At 46.9% G+C, this 11,738-nt stretch overlaps 1 protein-coding gene across 2 annotated transcripts in view; it reads left to right on the top strand.

Annotated features, from left to right (window-relative positions):
- The first annotated feature begins 392 nt into the window (after window positions 1–392).
- The window catches only part of SH3PXD2B (SH3 and PX domains 2B), a 62,715-nt gene continuing 51,369 nt past the window's right edge, over window positions 393–11,738 (top strand). For both annotated transcript variants that reach the window (XM_008579731.1, XM_008579730.1), the window contains exon 1: window positions 393–467. The gene's annotated coding sequence lies outside the window, so the exon portion shown is untranslated. The remainder of the gene's footprint in view (window positions 468–11,738) is intronic.

The following is an 11,738-nucleotide window of genomic DNA, read 5'->3' as shown; positions in this document are numbered from 1 at the left end:
GAAAATATAAAATTGCTGAGGGCTGCACGTCTCTGTGACTTCTGATAAAAGTCAATGTTTTAAGAATGATTCTGGCAAAATGGCGAGCCCTGTGGCTCTCTGAATTGAGCAGGGAGCAGGAAATCCTTACAGTGCTGAAAATAGCGGCTTCTCCTGAGCTGACACTGAGCTAACACTTCCCCATACTCTGAAGGTGGGGTTATTGTACCCATTTTATTGAGAAGGAAGCTGAGGCTCAGAGAGATCAAGTAGCTTGTCCAGCTGCTCATGGCAGAGCTGAGATTCCAACCAAGGTCTTTCTGACTCTGAGTCTTGTGTTCTCCCTGGGTCACGGAGATGGAAAGGCCCCCCTTGGTGTTTACACCTGTCTCTGTCCCTCCCTGCAGGTCTACATCATTCGGGTCACGTGGTCCAGCGGCTCCACTGAAGCCATATACCGGCGCTACAGCAAGTTCTTTGACCTCCAGGTAAGGATTTGGGGTCTCTGGTAAGCTGCAGGGTGAGAGAAAGTTTAATTGGACTGACTCCACTACAACTTTAGAGTCCAGATGTCTTATTTCCTGAACTTAAAAATGGCATCCATTATTTTGGAGATGTAACTGGTACAGATTATTGCTTGATGCTTTGATGTTTAATATTTTTCAAGTAAGAGTCAGGGTACCTGTTGACTGCTAGAATGGAGGGTAATCTGGAAATCATCTCCATATGGCTTCGGAGTGTGGGTTTTGAACGTTGTGTTTTGAATAAAAATTGTATCTGCTGGTGAGCTCAGTTTATTGAGTGGTCCGGACCTTCCGACCCTTCAGCTCTGAAGACAGAGCCTCTTCTCTCTCCTCCCCTCAGCCTCAGCTACCGAATGCTTGCTGTGCTCAGAGGGCACCGGCTCACCCTCTCCCCCGAGACCTTTGCACTCGCTGTTCCTTGCCTGGAACACACTGCTGTGCCCTCGTAACCATTCATTGGCTCGTGTGACTCGTTCTGCCCTCAGGACTCTCATCCTCTAGGAAGACTTGTCTGACTTTGCTCCCTGGCCAATGAGGGCCACCTTTCTGTGCCCCACAGCTCTGGGCAACTCTCTGTGTTGAAGCTGTCTGCCTGCCTGTCTCCCCTCTAGACTGTGACTGTCATGGACAGGAGCCACGTCTTCCTCATCCTCTCTCTCCCTAATGTTTTATTCAAGGCCTCGCACACAGTACACGTCCAGTCAGTGTTTTGTCAATGAATGAACACCATATGCGCCACCAGCCTCATAGTGAGCAGTATCAGCTCAGTATAAGCCCATCCCCACGAAGGCAAACAACTCTAATCCATGCATCAGTTGCTTCGTCTTGATGTCACCAAAGGCAAGCAACTCAAAAAAAGTCCCAGCAAACATGTTGTGTGTCATGGGCTCATCTCTATGCCAGTCAATATGAGTAAGGGAGGAATGTGACAGCCAGTGGGCTTGCCTGGGTCCCTGCTCCACCCCTGAGGTCCAGGGGGTGGGGACTAAGACCTGGTGAGAGATAGATTCACAAACATCTGTGATCAGAGGTAAAGTAGGCATTTCTGGCCTGTCAGAAGACAGCTCTTGTCCTCTGCACACCATCCCATCTCTTCACCACACGTTTTCTCACGAGGTTGAGTGACATTAACCACAGGCATCCTTGGTTATGTGGACCTACTCTATTCCTGAAAATGTCTAATAGAGAATTTTCAGAGTCTGTGTTCCATTATTTTTTAAAGGGGGAGCAGAGATAACAATGTGCTCCTAACCAATTTCCCACTATCACTAAAACAATCTCAAACGCCTATATTACAAACTGCCAAGAGTCCTTGCGTAACATAAAGCAATTGAGACAGTTACCTAATGATTTCAAATGTAATGAACTCATTAGTGATGTTTAGTGCTCAGTATGCAACAATATCAGAGTATCATGTACAAATTATATTATCTTCTGCTCTGCAACAAACATGGAGTGAATATAAATAAACAAAGAAGCTATATGTTAAGATACTAAGATACCATCTTAAATGGACTTGGCAGGAGCGAACACTGGGACCAGGGAAGAGCTAAACCCTGGGGAAAGGAAGGGAGGATGGTAGCAGTAATGCCCACCACCATTCAGTGCCATGAGCAGAGGCACAGTCTCGTATGAGAATGAACCAGGTACAGAGAGGGCCCTCCTTCCACCCAGGCACCCCAGTGACTTATGCAGATTTATTACCTCAGGTCTTCAGTTGCAAGAGTGAATGTTGGATAAACATGTTTGCAAGGTGCTAGACTGATTCTTCATACAGTGAGGGTCTGGACAGGGAGGGCTACCTATATTTTGCTTTCAGAGGCCTCTTGCCTGCCTGACACCTCCAGGAAGGAGCGAGGGGGTAGGGAACAAGGGCAGGCATGGTTGTTATCCTAGGGATTACTGTATTCGCATCCACAAAGCCGAAGTCCACCCAGCTAACTTAGACACTAAGAGAGGGGTGGGATTGGGTTTACGGGAAGATGTCCCCTGGAACCCAGTGCAGAAAATGCAGCCAGCCTCGCAAGGGCCCAGGATCCGCGCAGCTCCCCAGTCATCTGTCATCATGGCCACAGGCCTATTTCATTTTCCTGCCAGATTCTCTGGACCAGCTTCCTCCACTTGCCCTTTGGCCCACATCTCCCAAGAGCATCCCCCTGTCTGCACCCTCAGTCCCCGAGTCAAATTTCCCTGTTGTCAACGTTCTGGAGTTTCTGAGTGCCAATTCCAGTCTCCAGGAGAGAGAATCTGATTGTCCCAAGGTTCCTGGGTCAGATTTCCTGGGTCACCCCCAAGTTTGTCACCTGTGGCTAGGGAGGTGGGGATCATCAGTACAGTGTCAACTAGAGAAGGAAATTTTATGAGAAGGGGGGTGGGGAGGAGGCCCTGGAAGCGCTTGTGTAAATGTTAACTGCTCGTGCTTTGAAGCACCAAGGCCATGCTCTGTGCAAAGTAGACTGTGCTTTCTGAGTTCCTGATTCTAGCATAGCCTTAAGGCTTAAGAACTTGGCTTCTCATGTCAGACAGTCCTGGGCTTAAAATCTCAGCTTTGCCTTTTCAGGTCTCAGCTTGGTATCACCTCTGTGTGTTTCTGAGCCTCAGTTTCATCATCTGCATTATAGGAATAATGCTTGTATTGTGACAGTTAAAGAAGATGTGCCTGGTTCAGTAAGTTCATTAGCTGTCATCTGTCTCTCTGCACAAATGTGACTTGCCCAAGGTGATATCCTTTGAGGATATTTGAGCCAGGGTTTGATCATAGGTCTTCCTGGCCCAAAGCCTATACTCCCTCCTCTCTCCTGTTCTGACTCAACTTTTTTATTTCTACCAGAACTTAAAAGTAAGGTTTTCTTCCCTGCACAACATAATTGGTAATAACTGGGGGTTTTGCTGGCACGAATAGCTGCCTCAGTCTTCCTTCCCATAAAAAAGTTGGCTAAAGGCAGGGCTTCAGCCGGCTTTCAAGAGTCCCAGATGGGTGGCTGGAGTGGGAAAGTTGTGGAATACCAGAGGGTCCTGCTTATCCTGGAGACATCCTGGAAAGAGCCTTTGCCCCATATGCACCCCAGAGCGGGGAGCCCCGAGGGGGTTAGGGCAGGACCGCACCAGCCCAAGTCAGCTGTTCCTGAGGACCAGCCAGGAGGCCAGCCCACGTGGGGCTGCAGCACCCTGAAGTTAGATGATTTCATGATTCCACCCTCCCCGCCCTCCTGTCTGGCATGTAGCCTTGGTTTTTTTCAGAAGTAACTTGGCTCAAAGAGTATAGAGAGGGCCGAGCCTTCATGGAGGGACAGCTAGGCCAGTGTGATGTAATGGAAAAGCAGAGGACTTGGTCAGGAGAGCTGGGGCCCGGCCACCCCCCAGCTGTGCAGCCTGGAGCACACCCCTTAACCCCTCTGTTCCGGAGAGTCCTCATCGGTGATGGTGGGATGACAGTAGAAACAGCTGGCATTTCTGGAGCAGTGAATGTGGGCCCATCCTGCTATGCATCTAGATGGGATGACTCATTCAGTCCTCACGACGAGCTTATCAAATTAGATTAAAAAAAACCAGGCTCAGAGAGGTTAAGTCCTGTGCCCCAGGTCACACAGCTAGTGAGCCTCAAAACTTGGGTTTGAAGCTGAGCAGGCACACCAGAGTCTGGTGCTCCTCTCACTACTGGCTACTTCACAAGGTTTTTGTGAGTTAAAATTGATGATCTGTGTCCAGAATAGGCAATCCACCCAGACAGAAAGCAGATTAGTGGTTGCCAGAGATTAGGGGGAAGGGTTATGGGGAGAGACTGCTAATGGGTACTGGGTGTCTTTTGGGGGTGATGAAATGTTCTGGAATTAGACAGTGGTCTTGGTTGCATACCTTATGAATATACTAAAAACCACTGACTTGGGCGCTATAAAAGGGTGAATTTTATGGTATGTGAGTATATGTCAATTTTTTTTAAAAGTGATGATGTGTGCAAGTGTAGTTTCTGGGCTGTCGAGCATTGAGCAAATGTCAGCTGTTAGGAGTACTGATGGGCATTGATCACTGCTAGGAATTGGCATAAGGATTAGAGGAGATGATGCCAGTTTAATAGAATGGTTAAGATCCTGGGCTTTGGAATCTGACAAAGCTGGGCTTCGATCCAAATTCTGCCACTTCCTGGCCGTGAGATCTTGTTTTAGTCAGAACTGTTTGGGGTACAGATGACAGAAACCCCATCAATGTGGATTATTCAAAAAGAACATTGATTAGCTAAATGTAACTGAGAAGTCTAAGGGTATTGGCTTCAAGTGTGGCTGGATCTAGGGGCTACAATGTCAGCAAGGACTTGCCTTTCTTCGCTTCTTGGCTTTCTTTACATCTAGGCTGGGTTGTGTCCCACAGCTCCAGGCTATATCCAACAGATCAGCACAGTGACTTCAAGGAAAAAAAGAACACCCCAACAGTTGAAGCAAAAGTCTCATTGGCTCATGTTGGGTCAGTCACATGATCAGGCCATTCAGGGCCAGCCCAGAGACTGAAAGTAGAATCAGCGTCCCATGATGTGTATAGACTAACAAAGTGATGGTAGATTCCCCAGAGGACATCAGGAAAATTGCCTGTAGGCGACAGAAAACAGTAAATGTTCCTTCTAGTGGGAGCAAGACATTCAGTCAGAGGAAACAGCTCACAGAGAGGCCACTCGGGGTAGTTGGAGCATGACCCAGGCTCCTTTGTGGGAAAAGTGACTCACAGTCGTCAGCAAGAAGGCCCCTTTATGAGGATTCACCTTCTGACTTGTTTTCCTGACTTGCTTGTTTTAGAAAAGCTGGACCCTGATAGTCATGCCTGCCACTACTAGTTGACATCTGGTCACGTGTCTCATTCCACAAGGGTGCAGGGAATAGAGCCATGGTCTTGGAATAGGAACACTTGGTTTCAGGTCCCAGCCCTTTGTCTTACCAGCTATGTGGCCTTGGGCAGATCACTCAGCCTCTCTGAGCCTCCTTTTGACACTCAGCCTCTCTGAGTCTCCTTTTCTGCCCCAGCCTGGGCCTATGCTAGAGAGTAGGTCAGAGTGTGGCAGAGGGAGTTGGCATCCAAGCAGCGAACTGGGGATGACCAGAATACCCACAGAGGTGTGGGCAGTGCCTAGTGGAAATGTGGCTTGGTTGAGCCACGTAGTAATAATATCAGCAACTGTTTCCTGGAATGCACCAGGTGCCCATCTCATATGCCATCTTATTTAATCCTCACTTACAAGCATGAGGTCAGTATTGAGTCCACTTCACAGATGGGGAAGCCGAAGCTCAGAGAGGCAGAGACATGTGCCCACAAAGCAGCATGGCAGAGATTCAAGCCTAGATGTGACTGAGTCTGACACCTGTGCTCCTAACCACCACATCTCCCTTCCTCCTTGGAGTCCAGATCTGCCTTTGAATCTGTCTATTCAAAGATAGATTTGCCCACATAGAGACCTGCCCACGTCTTCCCCTTAAGAAGTAGAGAGCAGTTCTGAGCATAACATGAACCCTTTGCAAACAGGTCTCAGATGCGTAAGTGATCCACTTTACACTGTGCTGTGTAATCTTTGCCACTTTATACTGTGCAGTGCAACCTTTGCCTTCTGAGTTTTTCCACTGTTTCATTGTGTCTCCTAGGCCAAGGGTCATGGCCATCTTTGGAGCCAGGGCTTCCTTCATAGAAGATACAGTTAAACATTTGCACAGGGGACCCAGATGAATCTGTGCTTTCTACAAGACCTCAGTGTAGTGGGGACAAGTGTGTGTTACTCCAGGTAGAGAGAAATCAGGTGTTCAGAGAGGGACCTCTCCTGGCCAGGGAGCTACAGCAGGGCTTGCTTCCTGGAAGAGGTGACATCTGAGCAGGGTCTTGACAGTGAATAAGGAGTTGACCTTCCAACAAGAGGGAAAGGACACCACGTGTGCACAGGTGCAGAGGTATGAGGGAGCAGGAGCTTCAGCTGGGCATCTTGCAGAATTCCTGCAATGGTGGGGGCACAGAGCCAGCTGAGTTACTCTGCCCACAAGGGAACTCTCAGAAGAAGTGCCAGCCACATCTGTAAGCAGGAACACTGCCTAGCTGGGAAGTCCTTGCAGTGGGGACACAGAGAGTTCTTTCCAGCCCCTCCTGCTGGGGTTCGCTCTGCTGCAGTGCTGCTGCCAGCCATGGGAGCTTTCTGGTGGAGCTGTTATTGGGTGCATCAAATCACAGAGTGGAGGCTGTATCTTGATCTTGTGCCTTCATCTCTCCAGAGACGGAAGAGACTGTCCCAAGTCATACACTAAAAATCATTTGTTTCCATTTTTTTTTTAAGATGGGACTGACCTGTCCCCTTCCAAAAACCTGGACCTTCTTCCTCTGTCCTCTTGGGAATTTGACAGCCCCAAGTATACTTTTGAGGGCTGCCGTTCAGAAGCCGCCATGCTCCACTGCAGATGCCAAAGGGAAGGGAGTAATTTTTTCTTTCTTTTCTGGGGGCAGGTATGGAGTGCCACAGAACCAAAGAGTTCTCACTCCCCAGGTAGGCTTTGCCCAGCTGGGAAGTCTTCCAGCAAGATCCCTGCCAAAACATGGCCCGAGACTCCACCAACCATATTTATGCAAATACTGCCTCTGCTCCAGGCTCAGACACACTTTCCCCCCAGACACTATCTTCTGAAATTGGGGTATGTCTCCAATGTGTTGTGCACACTTAAGTGTAATGCTTTTTCTCTTCCCCTTGAAAAGTGATTACCGTATCGATGGTATGTAGCTGAGAAAATATAGTAGTTTCCCTTTTTCCACACAGTTAGCAATTCTTTATTTCTAAAATAGAAAGAGCCGTGTTTATCTTGGGCGATTGCATCTAAACTCCAATCCGGAGTTTTGCTGCAGTCTGGGATGTAATTTCCCCTTTCCTAGACAGTAGCTGACCAAACCAATTATCCACTTTTTCTCATTCACTTGTTCATTCATTCATTCATTCACTCATTCATTCTTTGCAAAAATATGTACCAGGTACTTCCCACATACCAGTGAGGAGGTGATGGAGCAGAAGAGTGGAAAAGTAGACTAATAAGGGGGTTGGGCCAAGAAAATGCAGATCGAGACTTGGGGGAGCAGTAAGGATGGAGAGACAGACAGAAGGTAGTGCGGGCTCTATGTGGCATGTCTATAAGGACACCAGGTCACACTGACATTTAGACCAACTCATCAAGGGGACAAAATCCCCAAAGACAACAAATTCTGTATTGTAGAGTAGGTCCAGTTACATTGTTGTGTCCAGGTACATTGTTATGCCCTGACACCCCTCTGCCCCAAGGACCCTGTGGCTTCCTGCCAGGCTGCAGCTGCACAGGACGGTCCCCTGGCCTTTCTCCTCCTCCTGCTCTGGTTCCTCTAGGACTTGGGGCTTTTGTGGTATTGAGGGAGTAAACCCCGCCTAAGTCCAGCCTTGACGGTTGCTGCTAACACAAAACACGTGTGGATGTCCACGCCAGCATCCACGGTGTTTGCCTTGGACAGCGTGTCTCGCTTTCCCTCCACCCCAAGCTGCTGCCTTGGAAACTGCTGATGGAATATTCTCTCGTTCCCCTTGGAGGCTTGCAATGTGGCAGTTTGACGTGACTCCCTCTCCCTTCCCACCCCCAAAACTGACTCATCTTCCTCATCAGATTCTAGTCCTCCTCGCCCTGAGTACCACTTCCTTCTGTTATTTGGGGGGACACCAGAGGGGTGGATTTTCTCATTTTCAAGGATAAATATCTATGGTTGGATTGCCAGGCAGGCTTCTGGTCCTGCTGCTGCAGACAGCCTGGGTCTGGGGTCCACGTGGAGTCCCTTGAAGCACCTATTTCAAGGTCTTTGGGTGCCGGCTGAGACATCCTCTGCATAGACAATTCTTTGCATAGAAGCAACTTGTGGCATGTGAACCTGGACACACTAAGACCAAAAGCAAAATAGTTCACAGGCTACTCTCCCAACTTGTTAAAATCAATCCTTGTTCTTGCCAATAGCAAATTTTTTTTTTTAATTTTTAAAATTTATTTCTTTTTTAGAGGCTGACCAGTTAGCTCAGTTGGTTAGAGCATGGTGTTAAAACACCAAAGTCACAGGTTCAGATCCCCATACCAGCCAGCCGACCCCTGGAAAAAAAACACCAAAAAATTGTTTTTAATTTATTTTTTAATTGACACATATTGATTGTACATATTTATGGGGAGCAGAGTTATATTTCAATACATGTATACAATGTGTAATGATCAATCAGGGTAATTAGCATATTTCTTTTCAATGAGAGCATTTGAGCTTCTCTTCTTAGCCATTTGAGAACATACAATAAATTATTGTTAATTATAGATTCCTAGCACTACTGTAGACCCCTAGAACTTACTTTTCCTATCCAGATGTGATTGTTTTACCCATTGACCAACCTCTTCCTATTCCCTCTCCCCACTCCAGTTGACATCATAATATAATAATGAAAACAAAATAAAACTGGATATGGCTGAAAGAGGAAGATGAATAGTATAGTCTAGCCCTGTGCTGTCCAGTATGGACACATGAGGCTATTTAAATGTAAATTTAAATTAAATTAAAATTTTAAATTCAGTTCCCCTGTTGTAGGAGCCTCATTCCCAGTGTTCAGTAGCCACCTGGGGCTAGAGGCTACTGTATCGGATAGCCCAGATACAGAACATTCCTGTCACTGCAGAAAGTTCTATTGGATAGTCCAGCTCCAGCCATGGGTGGGACTTAGGCAGTTTGAGGGGTTTTCTGCCTATCTTAAAGCACAACTTCACAATGGAATATTATCCAACCTTAAACAGGAGGGAAATTCTGATACATGATACAACATGAATGAACCTTGAAGACATTATGCTAAGTGAAATAAGCCAGTCACAAAAGGACAAATACTGTATGATTCCACTTATGTGAGGTACCTAGAGTAGTCAGCTTCATGTAGACAGAACATGAGTGGTGCTTACCAGGGACTGGGGAGGGAGGAATGGGGAATGACTGTTTCATGAGTACAGAGTTTCAGTTTCAGAGGATGAAGAGGTTCTGGATATGGACGGTGGTGATGGCTGCACAACAGTGTGAATGTACTTAATGCCGCTAAAATATGGTTGAAATGGTAAATTTTACGTTGTACATATTAACACAATTTTTTAAAAAAACAGACTACTAACAGTTATTTAGAAATAACTTTCGGGCCGGCCCGGTGGTGCACTGGAGAGTGCGCCGCTTGGGAGCGTGGCGGCACTCCCGCCGAGGGTTCAGATCCCGTGTGGTAACCGGTTCCCGCTCACTGGCTGAGCGTGGTGCGGGCGCAACACCGAGGGTTGTGATCCTGTTGCCGGTCCCTGGTACGGGCGCGACACCGAGGGTTGCGATCCCGTTACCGGTCAGTAAAAAGAAAAAAAAAGAAAAGAAAGAAATACCTTTCGAAATAACATACTCAGTATGATCAGAGTACAAGGAGGTAGGATTTCTTGTTGAACATCTAGTATGTTCCCCAAAGAGTTTACATAAGCATTCATGTAGAGCACAGCCTCCTGCAGAGTGGGCTGTGGCCTTCATTCTACAGATGGCAGATGGGCTCAATGAGCGAGGTGTCTGGCCAAGGACACACAGCTGGCATGAGGAAGCATCAGGATTTAACCCCAGGGCTGTCTGGTCCCTAGGGGTGATATCTGTGGTTAGACTTCACAGCATTTAAACCCAGATCTACTGCCTCAAATAAATAAACAACACTAAGGGAGACACTACAGCTCTTTGGGCCATGCTTAACTGAGTGAAAGCAAGTCAGGACAGAGGGTAAGAGGGTGACTTCCTAAGACAGAGCAGTGAAGACCACATGGAGGACTGAAAATACAGCGCTGGATGGGGACTCATTTGCCAGTGTGTACATTCACACAGGGACTCAAAGGAACCCAAGAGAATGTAGTCACATTGGGGTGGATGGATTATTAGTACATTCTTTATTAAAAAAAAAGAAAGAAAGAAAAATCCTTTTAATGGTGTTTCACCATTGCCCTAACAAATAAACTGAGAAGGGAAAAAGAAGATAGTGTTAGGCAAAACCTATAAATCTCAAAACGCTGTGCAGCTGAGACTGATTAATCACTTTGCTTTTGAAAAGAAAGCATGCTGTTCACATGTGCACAGAATATTAACGTACCTCATCTCAGATGGTTTTTCACGTTCTCATGACACTCTGAAACCAACTAACAGAGTGATCTTAGGGAAAGAAAATGGGATTTAGGTGAAAATGCTTGGACTGGCTGGGCCACCACTCAGCTGTGTGACCTCAGGGAAGTTCTCCGCCCTCTCTGTTCCCCAGTTTCCTCATCTGGGATTTGGGAATCACAGCATTTATTTCACAGGATTATTATGAAGGTCAGATGAAATCATGTGTATGAGAGGGCTTGTTAACTGTCAACTGCTATACAAATGTTAGTAGTGACTACTAATTATTATTTAATACAGTAATATGAATATTACTTATCAGGGTTTCCTAGCAAACATCTTCTGAAGCTGGCCTCCCAAAAAGTTCGCTCAGTTGCATTCATTGGTTCAGCCATTTCTTTAAATTAGTGAACTTTATTTTTTAGAGCAGTTTTAGGTTCACAACAAAATTGACTGGAAAGTGCAGAGCATTCCTGTATACCCCTGTTCTCACACAGAGCCTCCCCCACTGTCAACATCCAGTTCAGCTCATTTTGATTGAGTGCCTACCGTTACTAGCATTGAAGAGCTCTTGGATTCAGAAAAGGAAGCCTGCCTTTTCCAGTGGGGCCACAGAGAGCCACCACTCTCTGAATGACAGTGGACCAAGCATTTTCCCATCACCATGCAGGACAGAGTTGGGGCCAATGATTGGAAACCACAAAGAAAACCACAGATACAGTCTTGACCCCAGGCTTCTGGGGCAAGCTTGTGTATCCTAGCAGCTCTTCAGGATGCCCAGCCAGGCTGAGGCTGACCCACCTACCTGGGGGTGTCACATAAAACAGCACTGAAGAGGCAGGGAGCTACAGCCTGTAAAAAAATGGCCCTATCCTTTTTAAATGTCCTGCAGCATCTCAGAGGTGGGGTGCTGTGATGACAAAAAAGCATGTGGCCTTCAGTCTGGCTGCACCACTCTGCTGGCTGGAGGCCCCTAGGCAGATTTCTTCACTTCTCTGGCCTTTGGTTTCCTGAATAATAATCTCCATCTTTTTTTTTTTTTTTTTTTTTTTTTTTTTTCCTTTTTTAGACCAGCCCCAC

Source organism: Galeopterus variegatus, unplaced genomic scaffold (genome assembly GCF_000696425.1).
Source record: "Galeopterus variegatus unplaced genomic scaffold, G_variegatus-3.0.2 Scaffold1948, whole genome shotgun sequence".
NCBI classification, from domain to species: domain Eukaryota; kingdom Metazoa; phylum Chordata; class Mammalia; order Dermoptera; family Cynocephalidae; genus Galeopterus; species Galeopterus variegatus.
Note: the sequence above shows the minus strand (reverse complement) of the source record. Positions and strands in the feature narration are given on the sequence as shown.